Below are 16,910 nucleotides of genomic sequence, written 5' to 3' on the forward strand. Positions count from 1 at the left end.
AAGATTCCGTTTCCCTTCCCGAAAGGAAATTTCATTTCCTTTCGGGAAGGAAACGGAATCTTGCGAATCCAAAAAGAAAGGCTTACAAAGACTCTGGAAAGGAGATAGGATCAAATGAAATGCAATTGAAAAAAAGCCGAAAAACACCAGAAAATCAGGAGTTTTAGTGTCTTCAAGAAATGGTCTCTGAGGAAATGAGCTGCATGGCAAAGGAGCAAAACATGCCAAAACTAAGCTGACAGTCGCTGCAAAAGGAGGGGAAAGAGTCAAGGAGGAAGAAACAGCTTGGGGGGAAGAGATAATAGACATGGCATGAATGCTGAAAAAAATAAAAAAAAAAAGGAAGAAATTTTTCCCATACGCTATAGGCGCAGGCACATGCAGCAGCAAAGCTTGCCAAAATTGATCCCTGCTGAAGGCCAAAAGAGAAAAGAAGGACTGCCAAACAGGCTGCAATGGAGATACCATCAAAGGAATTGCAATTGCAGGAGAAAAAAAAAAAAAATTGGAAATTTGGGCCATTTAGTGACTATAAGAAAATGCACCGGGATTATATCAGGGCACTGCAAAATAGCAAAACATGCCAAAACTAAGTTCACACACCTTGCAAAAGCAGGGCAAAAAGGCAAGGAGGAAGTAAAAACTTGCAGGAGAAGATAGGAGGGACATGGCATGGATGCTGAAAAAAAAAAAGAAAAAAAGAAATCTTTCCCATACACTATAAGCGCTATAGGTACAGGCACATGCAGCAGCAAAGCTTGCCAAAATTGATCCCCGCTGAAGGCCAAAAGAGAAAAGAAGGACTGCCAAACAGGCTGCAATGGAGATACCATCAAAGGAATTGCAATTGCAGGAGAAAAAAAAAAAAAAATTGGAAATTTGGGCCATTTAGTGACTATAAGAAAATGCACCGGGATTATATCAGAGCACTGCAAAATAGCAAAACATGCCAAAACTAAGCTCACACACCTTGCAAAAGCAGGGCCAAAAGCTAAGGAGGAGGAAAAAACTTGCAGGAGAAGATAGGAGGGACATGGCATGGATGCTTAAAAAAAGAAAAAAAAAAAAGAAAAAATCTTTCCCAAAGTCAAAGGCATCAAAAGGCATGGCATGTCATCAAGTCTCGGGACATGCACCAAAGATTCCTCTCTTGGTGCCCATTGAAATCGCAAGATTCCGTTTCCCTTCCCGAAAGGAAATTTCATTTCCTTTCGGGAAGGAAACGGAATCTTGCGAACCCAAAAAGAAAGGCTTACAAAGACTCTGGAAAGGAGATAGGATCAAATGAAATGCAATTGAAAAAAAGCCGAAAAACACCAGAAAATCAGGAGTTTTAGTGTCTTCAAGAAATGGTCTCTGAGGAAATGAGCTGCATGGCAAAGGACCAAAACATGCCAAAACTAAGCTGACAGTCGCTGCAAAAGGAGGGGAAAGAGTCAAGGAAGAAGAAACAGCTTGGGGGGAAGAGATAATAGACATGGCATGAATGCTGAAAAAAATAAAAAAAAAAAGGAAGAAATTTTTCCCATACGCTATAGGCGCAGGCACATGCAGCAGCAAAGCTTGCCAAAATTGATCCCCGCTGAAGGCCAAAAGAGAAAAGAAGGACTGCCAAACAGGCTGCAATGGAGATACCATCAAAGGAATTGCAATTGCAGGAGAAAAAAAAAAAAATTGGAAATTTGGGCCATTTAGTGACTATAAGAAAATGCACCGGGATTATATCAGAGCACTGCAAAATAGCAAAACATGCCAAAACTAAGCTCACACACCTTGCAAAAGCAGGGCAAAAAGGCAAGGAGGAAGTAAAAACTTGCAGGAGAAGATAGGAGGGACATGGCATGGATGCTGAAAAAAAAAAAAAAAAAAAGAAATCTTTCCCATACACTATAAGCGCTATAGGTACAGGCACATGCAGCAGCAAAGCTTGCCAAAATTGATCCCCGCTGAAGGCCAAAAGAGAAAAGAAGGACTGCCAAACAGGCTGCAATGGAGATACCATCAAAGGAATTGCAATTGCAGGAGAAAAAAAAAAAAACCTGGGAAATTTGGGCCATTTAGTGACTATAAGAAAATGCACCGGGATTATATCAGAGCACTGCAAAATAGCAAAACATGCCAAAACTAAGCTCACACACCTTGCAAAAGCAGGGCAAAAAGCTAAGGAGGAGGAAAAAACTTGCAGGAGAAGATAGGAGGGACATGGCATGGATGCTTAAAAAAAGAAAAAAAAAAAGAAAAAATCTTTCCCAAAGTCAAAGACATCAAAAGGCATGGCATGTCATCAAGTCTCGGGACATGCACCAAAGATTCCTCTCTTGGTGCCCATTGAAATCGCAAGATTCCGTTTCCCTTCCCGAAAGGAAATTTCATTTCCTTTCGGGAAGGAAACGGAATCTTGCGAATCCAAAAAGAAAGGCTTACAAAGACTCTGGAAAGGAGATAGGATCAAATGAAATGCAATTGAAAAAAAGCCGAAAAACACCAGAAAATCAGGAGTTTTAGTGTCTTCAAGAAATGGTCTCTGAGGAAATGAGCTGCATGGCAAAGGACCAAAACATGCCAAAACTAAGCTGACAGACGCTGCAAAAGGAGGGGAAAGAGTCAAGGAGGAAGAAACAGCTTGGGGGGAAGAGATAATAGACATGGCATGAATGCTGAAAAAAATAAAAAAAAAAAGGAAGAAATTTTTCCCATACGCTATAGGCGCAGGCACATGCAGCAGCAAAGCTTGCCAAAATTGATCCCCGCTGAAGGCCAAAAGAGAAAAGAAGGACTGCCAAACAGGCTGCAATGGAGATACCATCAAAGGAATTGCAATTGCAGGAGAAAAAAAAAAAACCTGGGAAATTTGGGCCATTTAGTGACTATAAGAAAATGCACCGGGATTATATCAGAGCACTGCAAAATAGCAAAACATGCCAAAACTAAGCTCACACACCTTGCAAAAGCAGGGCAAAAAGCTAAGGAGGAGGAAAAAACTTGCAGGAGAAGATAGGAGGGACATGGCATGGATGCTTAAAAAAAGAAAAACAAAAAAGAAAAAATCTTTCCCAAAGTCAAAGGCATCAAAAGGCATGGCATGTCATCAAGTCTCGGGACATGCACCAAAGATTCCTCTCTTGGTGCCCATTGAAATCGCAAGATTCCGTTTCCCTTCCCGAAAGGAAATTTCATTTCCTTTCGGGAAGGAAACGGAATCTTGCGAATCCAAAAAGAAAGGCTTACAAAGACTCTGGAAAGGAGATAGGATCAAATGAAATGCAATTGAAAAAAAGCCGAAAAACACCAGAAAATCAGGAGTTTTAGTGTCTTCAAGAAATGGTCTCTGAGGAAATGAGCTGCATGGCAAAGGACCAAAACATGCAAAAACTAAGTTGACAGACGCTGCAAAAGGAGGGGAAAGAGTCAAGGAGGAAGAAACAGCTTGGGGGGAAGAGATAATAGACATGGCATGAATGCTGAAAAAAATAAAAAAAAAAAGGAAGAAATTTTTCCCATACGCTATAGGCGCAGGCACATGCAGCAGCAAAGCTTGCCAAAATTGATCCCCGCTGAAGGCCAAAAGAGAAAAGAAGGACTGCCAAACAGGCTGCAATGGAGATACCATCAAAGGAATTGCAATTGCAGGAGAAAAAAAAAAAAAATTGGAAATTTGGGCCATTTAGTGACTATAAGAAAATGCACCGGGATTATATCAGAGCACTGCAAAATAGCAAAACATGCCAAAACTAAGCTCACACACCTTGCAAAAGCAGGGCAAAAAGGCAAGGAGGAAGTAAAAACTTGCAGGAGAAGATAGGAGGGACATGGCATGGATGCTGAAAAAAAAAAAAAAAAAAAGAAATCTTTCCCATACACTATAAGCGCTATAGGTACAGGCACATGCAGCAGCAAAGCTTGCCAAAATTGATCCCCGCTGAAGGCCAAAAGAGAAAAGAAGGACTGCCAAACAGGCTGCAATAGAGATACCATCAAAGGAATTGCAATTGCAGGAGAAAAAAAAAAAACCTGGGAAATTTGGGCCATTTAGTGACTATAAGAAAATGCACCGGGATTATATCAGAGCACTGCAAAATAGCAAAACATGCCAAAACTAAGCTCACACACCTTGCAAAAGCAGGGCAAAAAGCTAAGGAGGAGGAAAAAACTTGCAGGAGAAGATAGGAGGGACATGGCATGGATGCTTAAAAAAAGAAAAAAAAAAAAGAAAAAATCTTTCCCAAAGTCAAAGGCATCAAAAGGCATGGCATGTCATCAAGTCTCGGGACATGCACCAAAGATTCCTCTCTTGGTGCCCATTGAAATCGCAAGATTCCGTTTCCCTTCCCGAAAGGAAATTTCATTTCCTTTCGGGAAGGAAACGGAATCTTGCGAACCCAAAAAGAAAGGCTTACAAAGACTCTGGAAAGGAGATAGGATCAAATGAAATGCAATTGAAAAAAAGCCGAAAAACACCAGAAAATCAGGAGTTTTAGTGTCTTCAAGAAATGGTCTCTGAGGAAATGAGCTGCATGGCAAAGGAGCAAAACATGCCAAAACTAAGCTGACAGTCGCTGCAAAAGGAGGGGAAAGAGTCAAGGAGGAAGAAACAGCTTGGGGGGAAGAGATAATAGACATGGCATGAATGCTGAAAAAAATAAAAAAAAAAAGGAAGAAATTTTTCCCATACGCTATAGGCGCAGGCACATGCAGCAGCAAAGCTTGCCAAAATTGATCCCTGCTGAAGGCCAAAAGAGAAAAGAAGGACTGCCAAACAGGCTGCAATGGAGATACCATCAAAGGAATTGCAATTGCAGGAGAAAAAAAAAAAAAATTGGAAATTTGGGCCATTTAGTGACTATAAGAAAATGCACCGGGATTATATCAGGGCACTGCAAAATAGCAAAACATGCCAAAACTAAGTTCACACACCTTGCAAAAGCAGGGCAAAAAGGCAAGGAGGAAGTAAAAACTTGCAGGAGAAGATAGGAGGGACATGGCATGGATGCTGAAAAAAAAAAAAAAAAAAAAGAAATCTTTCCCATACACTATAAGCGCTATAGGTACAGGCACATGCAGCAGCAAAGCTTGCCAAAATTGATCCCCGCTGAAGGCCAAAAGAGAAAAGAAGGACTGCCAAACAGGCTGCAATGGAGATACCATCAAAGGAATTGCAATTGCAGGAGAAAAAAAAAAAAAATTGGAAATTTGGGCCATTTAGTGACTATAAGAAAATGCACCGGGATTATATCAGAGCACTGCAAAATAGCAAAACATGCCAAAACTAAGCTCACACACCTTGCAAAAGCAGGGCCAAAAGCTAAGGAGGAGGAAAAAACTTGCAGGAGAAGATAGGAGGGACATGGCATGGATGCTTAAAAAAAGAAAAAAAAAAAAGAAAAAATCTTTCCCAAAGTCAAAGGCATCAAAAGGCATGGCATGTCATCAAGTCTCGGGACATGCACCAAAGATTCCTCTCTTGGTGCCCATTGAAATCGCAAGATTCCGTTTCCCTTCCCGAAAGGAAATTTCATTTCCTTTCGGGAAGGAAACGGAATCTTGCGAACCCAAAAAGAAAGGCTTACAAAGACTCTGGAAAGGAGATAGGATCAAATGAAATGCAATTGAAAAAAAGCCGAAAAACACCAGAAAATCAGGAGTTTTAGTGTCTTCAAGAAATGGTCTCTGAGGAAATGAGCTGCATGGCAAAGGACCAAAACATGCCAAAACTAAGCTGACAGTCGCTGCAAAAGGAGGGGAAAGAGTCAAGGAAGAAGAAACAGCTTGGGGGGAAGAGATAATAGACATGGCATGAATGCTGAAAAAAATAAAAAAAAAAAGGAAGAAATTTTTCCCATACGCTATAGGCGCAGGCACATGCAGCAGCAAAGCTTGCCAAAATTGATCCCCGCTGAAGGCCAAAAGAGAAAAGAAGGACTGCCAAACAGGCTGCAATGGAGATACCATCAAAGGAATTGCAATTGCAGGAGAAAAAAAAAAAAATTGGAAATTTGGGCCATTTAGTGACGATAAGAAAATGCACCGGGATTATATCAGAGCACTGCAAAATAGAAAAACATGCCAAAACTAAGCTCACACACCTTGCAAAAGCAGGGCAAAAAGGCAAGGAGGAAGTAAAAACTTGCAGGAGAAGATAGGAGGGACATGGCATGAATGCTGAAAAAAATAAAAAAAAAAAAGAAATCTTTCCCATACACTATAAGCGCTATAGGTACAGGCACATGCAGCAGCAAAGCTTGCCAAAATTGATCCCCGCTGAAGGCCAAAAGAGAAAAGAAGGACTGCCAAACAGGCTGCAATGGAGATACCATCAAAGGAATTGCAATTGCAGGAGAAAAAAAAAAAAAATTGGAAATTTGGGCCATTTAGTGACTATAAGAAAATGCACCGGGATTATATCAGAGCACTGCAAAATAGCAAAACATGCCAAAACTAAGCTCACACACCTTGCAAAAGCAGGGCAAAAAGCTAAGGAGGAGGAAAAAACTTGCAGGAGAAGATAGGAGGGACATGGCATGGATGCTTAAAAAAAGAAAAAAAAAAAAGAAAAAATCTTTCCCAAAGTCAAAGGCATCAAAAGGCATGGCATGTCATCAAGTCTCGGGACATGCACCAAAGATTCCTCTCTTGGTGCCCATTGAAATCGCAAGATTCCGTTTCCCTTCCCGAAAGGAAATTTCATTTCCTTTCGGGAAGGAAACGGAATCTTGCGAATCCAAAAAGAAAGGCTTACAAAGACTCTGGAAAGGAGATAGGATCAAATGAAATGCAATTGAAAAAAAGCCGAAAAACACCAGAAAATCAGGAGTTTTAGTGTCTTCAAGAAATGGTCTCTGAGGAAATGAGCTGCATGGCAAAGGACCAAAACATGCCAAAACTAAGTTGACAGACGCTGCAAAAGGAGGGGAAAGAGTCAAGGAGGAAGAAACAGCTTGGGGGGAAGAGATAATAGACATGGCATGAATGCTGAAAAAAATAAAAAAAAAAAGGAAGAAATTTTTCCCATACGCTATAGGCGCAGGCACATGCAGCAGCAAAGCTTGCCAAAATTGATCCCCGCTGAAGGCCAAAAGAGAAAAGAAGGACTGCCAAACAGGCTGCAATGGAGATACCATCAAAGGAATTGCAATTGCAGGAGAAAAAAAAAAAAAAAATTGGAAATTTGGGCCATTTAGTGACTATAAGAAAATGCACCGGGATTATATCAGAGCACTGCAAAATAGCAAAACATGCCAAAACTAAGCTCACACACCTTGCAAAAGCAGGGCAAAAAGGCAAGGAGGAAGTAAAAACTTGCAGGAGAAGATAGGAGGGACATGGCATGGATGCTGAAAAAAAAAAAAAAAAAAAAGAAATCTTTCTTATACACTATAAGCGCTATAGGTACAGGCACATGCAGCAGCAAAGCTTGCCAAAATTGATCCCCGCTGAAGGCCAAAAGAGAAAAGAAGGACTGCCAAACAGGCTGCAATGGAGATACCATCAAAGCAATTGCAATTGCAGGAGAAAAAAAAAAAAACCTGGGAAATTTGGGCCATTTAGTGACTATAAGAAAATGCACCGGGATTATATCAGAGCACTGCAAAATAGCAAAACATGCCAAAACTAAGCTCACACACCTTGCAAAAGCAGGGCAAAAAGCTAAGGAGGAGGAAAAAACTTACAGGAGAAGATAGGAGGGACATGGCATGGATGCTGGAAAAAAAAAAATAAAAAAAAGAAATCTTTCCCATACACTATAAGCGCTATACGCACAGGCACATGCAGCAGCAAAGCTTGCCAAAATTGATCCCCGCTGAAGGCCAAAAGAGAAAAGAAGGACTGCCAAACAGGCTGCAATGGTGATACCATCAAAGGAATTGCAATTGCAGGAGAAAAAAAAAAAAACCTGGGAAATTTGGGCCATTTAGTGACTATAAGAAAATGCACCGGGATTATATCAGAGCACTGCAAAATAGCAAAACATGCCAAAACTAAGCTCACACACCTTGCAAAAGCAGGGCAAAAAGGCAAGGAGGAGGAAAAAACTTGCAGGAGAAGATAGGAGGGACATGGCATGGATGCTTAAAAAAAGAAAAAAAAAAAAGAAAAAATCTTTCCCAAAGTCAAAGGCATCAAAAGGCATGGCATGTCATCAAGTCTCGGGACATGCACCAAAGATTCCTCTCTTGGTGCCCATTGAAATCGCAAGATTCCGTTTCCCTTCCCGAAAGGAAATTTCATTTCCTTTCGGGAAGGAAACGGAATCTTGCGAATCCAAAAAGAAAGGCTTACAAACACTCTGGAAAGGAGATAGGATCAAATGAAATGCAATTGAAAAAAAGCCGAAAAACACCAGAAAATCAGGAGTTTTAGTGTCTTCAAGAAATGGTCTCTGAGGAAATGAGCTGCATGGCAAAGGACCAAAACATGCCAAAACTAAGCTGACAGACGCTGCAAAAGGAGGGGAAAGAGTCAAGGAGGAAGAAACAGCTTGGGGGGAAGAGATAATAGACATGGCATGAATGCTGAAAAAAATAAAAAAAAAAGGAAGAAATTTTTCCCATACGCTATAGGCGCAGGCACATGCAGCAGCAAAGCTTGCCAAAATTGATCCCCGCTGAAGGCCAAAAGAGAAAAGAAGGACTGCCAAACAGGCTGCAATGGAGATACCATCAAAGGAATTGCAATTGCAGGAGAAAAAAAAAAAAATTGGAAATTTGGGCCATTTAGTGACTATAAGAAAATGCACCGGGATTATATCAGAGCACTGCAAAATAGCAAAACATGCCAAAACTAAGCTCACACACCTTGCAAAAGCAGGGCAAAAAGGCAAGGAGGAAGTAAAAACTTGCAGGAGAAGATAGGAGGGACATGGCATGGATGCTGAAAAAAAAAAAAAAAAAAATAAATCTTTCCCATACACTATAAGCGCTATAGGTACAGGCACATGCAGCAGCAAAGCTTGCCAAAATTGATCCCCGCTGAAGGCCAAAAGAGAAAAGAAGGACTGCCAAACAGGCTGCAATGGAGATACCATCAAAGGAATTGCAATTGCAGGAGAAAAAAAAAAAAAATTGGAAATTTGGGCCATTTAGTGACTATAAGAAAATGCACCGGGATTATATCAGAGCACTGCAAAATAGCAAAACATGCCAAAACTAAGCTCACACACCTTGCAAAAGCAGGGCAAAAAGGCAAGGAGGAAGTAAAAACTTGCAGGAGAAGATAGGAGGGACATGGCATGGATGCTTAAAAAAAGAAAAAAAAAAAAGAAAAAATCTTTCCCAAAGTCAAAGGCATCAAAAGGCATGGCATGTCATCAAGTCTCGGGACATGCACCAAAGATTCCTCTCTTGGTGCCCATTGAAATCGCAAGATTCCGTTTCCCTTCCCGAAAGGAAATTTCATTTCCTTTCGGGAAGGAAACGGAATCTTGCGAATCCAAAAAGAAAGGCTTACAAACACTCTGGAAAGGAGATAGGATCAAATGAAATGCAATTGAAAAAAAGCCGAAAAACACCAGAAAATCAGGAGTTTTAGTGTCTTCAAGAAATGGTCTCTGAGGAAATGAGCTGCATGGCAAAGGACCAAAACATGCCAAAACTAAGCTGACAGACGCTGCAAAAGGAGGGGAAAGAGTCAAGGAGGAAGAAACAGCTTGGGGGGAAGAGATAATAGACATGGCATGAATGCTGAAAAAAATAAAAAAAAAAGGAAGAAATTTTTCCCATACGCTATAGGCGCAGGCACATGCAGCAGCAAAGCTTGCCAAAATTGATCCCCGCTGAAGGCCAAAAGAGAAAAGAAGGACTGCCAAACAGGCTGCAATGGAGATACCATCAAAGGAATTGCAATTGCAGGAGAAAAAAAAAAAAATTGGAAATTTGGGCCATTTAGTGACTATAAGAAAATGCACCGGGATTATATCAGAGCACTGCAAAATAGCAAAACATGCCAAAACTAAGCTCACACACCTTGCAAAAGCAGGGCAAAAAGGCAAGGAGGAGGAAAAAACTTGCAGGAGAAGATAGGAGGGACATGGCATGGATGCTTAAAAAAAGAAAAAAAAAAAAGAAAAAATCTTTCCCAAAGTCAAAGGCATCAAAAGGCATGGCATGTCATCAAGTCTCGGGACATGCACCAAAGATTCCTCTCTTGGTGCCCATTGAAATCGCAAGATTCCGTTTCCCTTCCCGAAAGGAAATTTCATTTCCTTTCGGGAAGGAAACGGAATCTTGCGAACCCAAAAAGAAAGGCTTACAAAGACTCTGGAAAGGAGATAGGATCAAATGAAATGCAATTGAAAAAAAGCCGAAAAACACCAGAAAATCAGGAGTTTTAGTGTCTTCAAGAAATGGTCTCTGAGGAAATGAGCTGCATGGCAAAGGACCAAAACATGCCAAAACTAAGCTGACAGACGCTGCAAAAGGAGGGGAAAGAGTCAAGGAGGAAGAAACAGCTTGGGGGGAAGAGATAATAGACATGGCATGAATGCTGAAAAAAATAAAAAAAAAAAGGAAGAAATTTTTCCCATACGCTATAGGCGCAGGCACATGCAGCAGCAAAGCTTGCCAAAATTGATCCCCGCTGAAGGCCAAAAGAGAAAAGAAGGACTGCCAAACAGGCTGCAATGGAGATACCATCAAAGGAATTGCAATTGCAGGAGAAAAAAAAAAAAATTGGAAATTTGGGCCATTTAGTGACGATAAGAAAATGCACCGGGATTATATCAGAGCACTGCAAAATAGAAAAACATGCCAAAACTAAGCTCACACACCTTGCAAAAGCAGGGCAAAAAGGCAAGGAGGAAGTAAAAACTTGCAGGAGAAGATAGGAGGGACATGGCATGAATGCTGAAAAAAATAAAAAAAAAAAAGAAATCTTTCCCATACACTATAAGCGCTATAGGTACAGGCACATGCAGCAGCAAAGCTTGCCAAAATTGATCCCCGCTGAAGGCCAAAAGAGAAAAGAAGGACTGCCAAACAGGCTGCAATGGAGATACCATCAAAGGAATTGCAATTGCAGGAGAAAAAAAAAAAAAATTGGAAATTTGGGCCATTTAGTGACTATAAGAAAATGCACCGGGATTATATCAGAGCACTGCAAAATAGCAAAACATGCCAAAACTAAGCTCACACACCTTGCAAAAGCAGGGCAAAAAGCTAAGGAGGAGGAAAAAACTTGCAGGAGAAGATAGGAGGGACATGGCATGGATGCTTAAAAAAAGAAAAAAAAAAAAGAAAAAATCTTTCCCAAAGTCAAAGGCATCAAAAGGCATGGCATGTCATCAAGTCTCGGGACATGCACCAAAGATTCCTCTCTTGGTGCCCATTGAAATCGCAAGATTCCGTTTCCCTTCCCGAAAGGAAATTTCATTTCCTTTCGGGAAGGAAACGGAATCTTGCGAATCCAAAAAGAAAGGCTTACAAAGACTCTGGAAAGGAGATAGGATCAAATGAAATGCAATTGAAAAAAAGCCGAAAAACACCAGAAAATCAGGAGTTTTAGTGTCTTCAAGAAATGGTCTCTGAGGAAATGAGCTGCATGGCAAAGGACCAAAACATGCCAAAACTAAGTTGACAGACGCTGCAAAAGGAGGGGAAAGAGTCAAGGAGGAAGAAACAGCTTGGGGGGAAGAGATAATAGACATGGCATGAATGCTGAAAAAAATAAAAAAAAAAAGGAAGAAATTTTTCCCATACGCTATAGGCGCAGGCACATGCAGCAGCAAAGCTTGCCAAAATTGATCCCCGCTGAAGGCCAAAAGAGAAAAGAAGGACTGCCAAACAGGCTGCAATGGAGATACCATCAAAGGAATTGCAATTGCAGGAGAAAAAAAAAAAAAAAATTGGAAATTTGGGCCATTTAGTGACTATAAGAAAATGCACCGGGATTATATCAGAGCACTGCAAAATAGCAAAACATGCCAAAACTAAGCTCACACACCTTGCAAAAGCAGGGCAAAAAGGCAAGGAGGAAGTAAAAACTTGCAGGAGAAGATAGGAGGGACATGGCATGGATGCTGAAAAAAAAAAAAAAAAAAAAGAAATCTTTCTTATACACTATAAGCGCTATAGGTACAGGCACATGCAGCAGCAAAGCTTGCCAAAATTGATCCCCGCTGAAGGCCAAAAGAGAAAAGAAGGACTGCCAAACAGGCTGCAATGGAGATACCATCAAAGCAATTGCAATTGCAGGAGAAAAAAAAAAAAACCTGGGAAATTTGGGCCATTTAGTGACTATAAGAAAATGCACCGGGATTATATCAGAGCACTGCAAAATAGCAAAACATGCCAAAACTAAGCTCACACACCTTGCAAAAGCAGGGCAAAAAGCTAAGGAGGAGGAAAAAACTTACAGGAGAAGATAGGAGGGACATGGCATGGATGCTGGAAAAAAAAAAATAAAAAAAAGAAATCTTTCCCATACACTATAAGCGCTATACGCACAGGCACATGCAGCAGCAAAGCTTGCCAAAATTGATCCCCGCTGAAGGCCAAAAGAGAAAAGAAGGACTGCCAAACAGGCTGCAATGGTGATACCATCAAAGGAATTGCAATTGCAGGAGAAAAAAAAAAAAACCTGGGAAATTTGGGCCATTTAGTGACTATAAGAAAATGCACCGGGATTATATCAGAGCACTGCAAAATAGCAAAACATGCCAAAACTAAGCTCACACACCTTGCAAAAGCAGGGCAAAAAGGCAAGGAGGAGGAAAAAACTTGCAGGAGAAGATAGGAGGGACATGGCATGGATGCTTAAAAAAAGAAAAAAAAAAAAGAAAAAATCTTTCCCAAAGTCAAAGGCATCAAAAGGCATGGCATGTCATCAAGTCTCGGGACATGCACCAAAGATTCCTCTCTTGGTGCCCATTGAAATCGCAAGATTCCGTTTCCCTTCCCGAAAGGAAATTTCATTTCCTTTCGGGAAGGAAACGGAATCTTGCGAATCCAAAAAGAAAGGCTTACAAACACTCTGGAAAGGAGATAGGATCAAATGAAATGCAATTGAAAAAAAGCCGAAAAACACCAGAAAATCAGGAGTTTTAGTGTCTTCAAGAAATGGTCTCTGAGGAAATGAGCTGCATGGCAAAGGACCAAAACATGCCAAAACTAAGCTGACAGACGCTGCAAAAGGAGGGGAAAGAGTCAAGGAGGAAGAAACAGCTTGGGGGGAAGAGATAATAGACATGGCATGAATGCTGAAAAAAATAAAAAAAAAAGGAAGAAATTTTTCCCATACGCTATAGGCGCAGGCACATGCAGCAGCAAAGCTTGCCAAAATTGATCCCCGCTGAAGGCCAAAAGAGAAAAGAAGGACTGCCAAACAGGCTGCAATGGAGATACCATCAAAGGAATTGCAATTGCAGGAGAAAAAAAAAAAAATTGGAAATTTGGGCCATTTAGTGACTATAAGAAAATGCACCGGGATTATATCAGAGCACTGCAAAATAGCAAAACATGCCAAAACTAAGCTCACACACCTTGCAAAAGCAGGGCAAAAAGGCAAGGAGGAAGTAAAAACTTGCAGGAGAAGATAGGAGGGACATGGCATGGATGCTTAAAAAAAGAAAAAAAAAAAAGAAAAAATCTTTCCCAAAGTCAAAGGCATCAAAAGGCATGGCATGTCATCAAGTGCAGGGACATGCACCAAAGATTCCTCTCTTGGTGCCCATTGAAATCGCAAGATTCCGTTTCCCTTCCCGAAAGGAAATTTCATTTCCTTTCGGGAAGGAAACGGAATCTTGCGAATCCAAAAAGAAAGGCTTACAAACACTCTGGAAAGGAGATAGGATCAAATGAAATGCAATTGAAAAAAAGCCGAAAAACACCAGAAAATCAGGAGTTTTAGTGTCTTCAAGAAATGGTCTCTGAGGAAATGAGCTGCATGGCAAAGGACCAAAACATGCCAAAACTAAGCTGACAGACGCTGCAAAAGGAGGGGAAAGAGTCAAGGAGGAAGAAACAGCTTGGGGGGAAGAGATAATAGACATGGCATGAATGCTGAAAAAAATAAAAAAAAAAGGAAGAAATTTTTCCCATACGCTATAGGCGCAGGCACATGCAGCAGCAAAGCTTGCCAAAATTGATCCCCGCTGAAGGCCAAAAGAGAAAAGAAGGACTGCCAAACAGGCTGCAATGGAGATACCATCAAAGGAATTGCAATTGCAGGAGAAAAAAAAAAAAATTGGAAATTTGGGCCATTTAGTGACTATAAGAAAATGCACCGGGATTATATCAGAGCACTGCAAAATAGCAAAACATGCCAAAACTAAGCTCACACACCTTGCAAAAGCAGGGCCAAAAGCTAAGGAGGAGGAAAAAACTTGCAGGAGAAGATAGGAGGGACATGGCATGGATGCTTAAAAAAAGAAAAAAAAAAAAGAAAAAATCTTTCCCAAAGTCAAAGGCATCAAAAGGCATGGCATGTCATCAAGTCTCGGGACATGCACCAAAGATTCCTCTCTTGGTGCCCATTGAAATCGCAAGATTCCGTTTCCCTTCCCGAAAGGAAATTTCATTTCCTTTCGGGAAGGAAACGGAATCTTGCGAACCCAAAAAGAAAGGCTTACAAAGACTCTGGAAAGGAGATAGGATCAAATGAAATGCAATTGAAAAAAAGCCGAAAAACACCAGAAAATCAGGAGTTTTAGTGTCTTCAAGAAATGGTCTCTGAGGAAATGAGCTGCATGGCAAAGGACCAAAACATGCCAAAACTAAGCTGACAGACGCTGCAAAAGGAGGGGAAAGAGTCAAGGAGGAAGAAACAGCTTGGGGGGAAGAGATAATAGACATGGCATGAATGCTGAAAAAAATAAAAAAAAAAAGGAAGAAATTTTTCCCATACGCTATAGGCGCAGGCACATGCAGCAGCAAAGCTTGCCAAAATTGATCCCCGCTGAAGGCCAAAAGAGAAAAGAAGGACTGCCAAACAGGCTGCAATGGAGATACCATCAAAGGAATTGCAATTGCAGGAGAAAAAAAAAAAAAATTGGAAATTTGGGCCATTTAGTGACTATAAGAAAATGCACCGGGATTATATCAGAGCACTGCAAAATAGCAAAACATGCCAAAACTAAGCTCACACACCTTGCAAAAGCAGGGCAAAAAGGCAAGGAGGAAGTAAAAACTTGCAGGAGAAGATAGGAGGGACATGGCATGGATGCTGAAAAAAAAAAAAAAAAAAGAAATCTTTCCCATACACTATAAGCGCTATAGGTACAGGCACATGCAGCAGCAAAGCTTGCCAAAATTGATCCCCGCTGAAGGCCAAAAGAGAAAAGAAGGACTGCCAAACAGGCTGCAATGGAGATACCATCAAAGGAATTGCAATTGCAGGAGAAAAAAAAAAAAATTGGAAATTTGGGCCATTTAGTGACTATAAGAAAATGCACCGGGATTATATCAGAGCACTGCAAAATAGCAAAACATGCCAAAACTAAGCTCACACACCTTGCAAAAGCAGGGCAAAAAGCTAAGGAGGAGGAAAAAACTTGCAGGAGAAGATAGGAGGGACATGGCACGGATGCTTAAAAAAAGAAAAAAAAAAAAGAAAAAATCTTTCCCAAAGTCAAAGGCATCAAAAGGCATGGCATGTCATCAAGTCTCGGGACATGCACCAAAGATTCCTCTCTTGGTGCCCATTGAAATCGCAAGATTCCGTTTCCCTTCCCGAAAGGAAATTTCATTTCCTTTCGGGAAGGAAACGGAATCTTGCGAATCCAAAAAGAAAGGCTTACAAACACTCTGGAAAGGAGATAGGATCAAATGAAATGCAATTGAAAAAAAGCCGAAAAACACCAGAAAATCAGGAGTTTTAGTGTCTTCAAGAAATGGTCTCTGAGGAAATGAGCTGCATGGCAAAGGACCAAAACATGCCAAAACTAAGCTGACAGACGCTGCAAAAGGAGGGGAAAGAGTCAAGGAGGAAGAAACAGCTTGGGGGGAAGAGATAATAGACATGGCATGAATGCTGAAAAAAATAAAAAAAAAAAGGAAGAAATTTTTCCCATACGCTATAGGCGCAGGCACATGCAGCAGCAAAGCTTGCCAAAATTGATCCCCGCTGAAGGCCAAAAGAGAAAAGAAGGACTGCCAAACAGGCTGCAATGGAGATACCATCAAAGGAATTGCAATTGCAGGAGAAAAAAAAAAAAAATTGGAAATTTGGGCCATTTAGTGACTATAAGAAAATGCACCGGGATTATATCAGAGCACTGCAAAATAGCAAAACATGCCAAAACTAAGCTCACACACCTTGCAAAAGCAGGGCAAAAAGCTAAGGAGGAGGAAAAAACTTGCAGGAGAAGATAGGAGGGACATGGCATGGATGCTTAAAAAAAGAAAAAAAAAAAGAAAAAATCTTTCCCAAAGTCAAAGACATCAAAAGGCATGGCATGTCATCAAGTCTCGGGACATGCACCAAAGATTCCTCTCTTGGTGCCCATTGAAATCGCAAGATTCCGTTTCCCTTCCCGAAAGGAAATTTCATTTCCTTTCGGGAAGGAAACGGAATCTTGCGAATCCAAAAAGAAAGGCTTACAAAGACTCTGGAAAGTAGATAGGATCAAATGAAATGCAATTGAAAAAAAGCCGAAAAACACCAGAAAATCAGGAGTTTTAGTGTCTTCACAAAATGGTCTCTGAGGAAATGAGCTGCATGGCAAAGGACCAAAACATGCCAAAACTAAGCTGACAGACGCTGCAAAAGGAGGGGAAAGAGTCAAGGAGGAAGAAACAGCTTGGGGGGAAGAGATAATAGACATGGCATGAATGCTGAAAAAAATAAAATAAAAAAGGAAGAAATTTTTCCCATACGCTATAGGCGCAGGCACATGCAGCAGCAAAGCTTGCCAAAATTGATCCCCGCTGAAGGCCAAAAGAGAAAAGAAGGACTGCCAAACAGGCTGCAATGGAGATACC

Source organism: Molothrus aeneus, chromosome 4 (assembly GCF_037042795.1).
Source record: "Molothrus aeneus isolate 106 chromosome 4, BPBGC_Maene_1.0, whole genome shotgun sequence".
Taxonomy (NCBI): Eukaryota; Metazoa; Chordata; class Aves; order Passeriformes; family Icteridae; genus Molothrus; species Molothrus aeneus.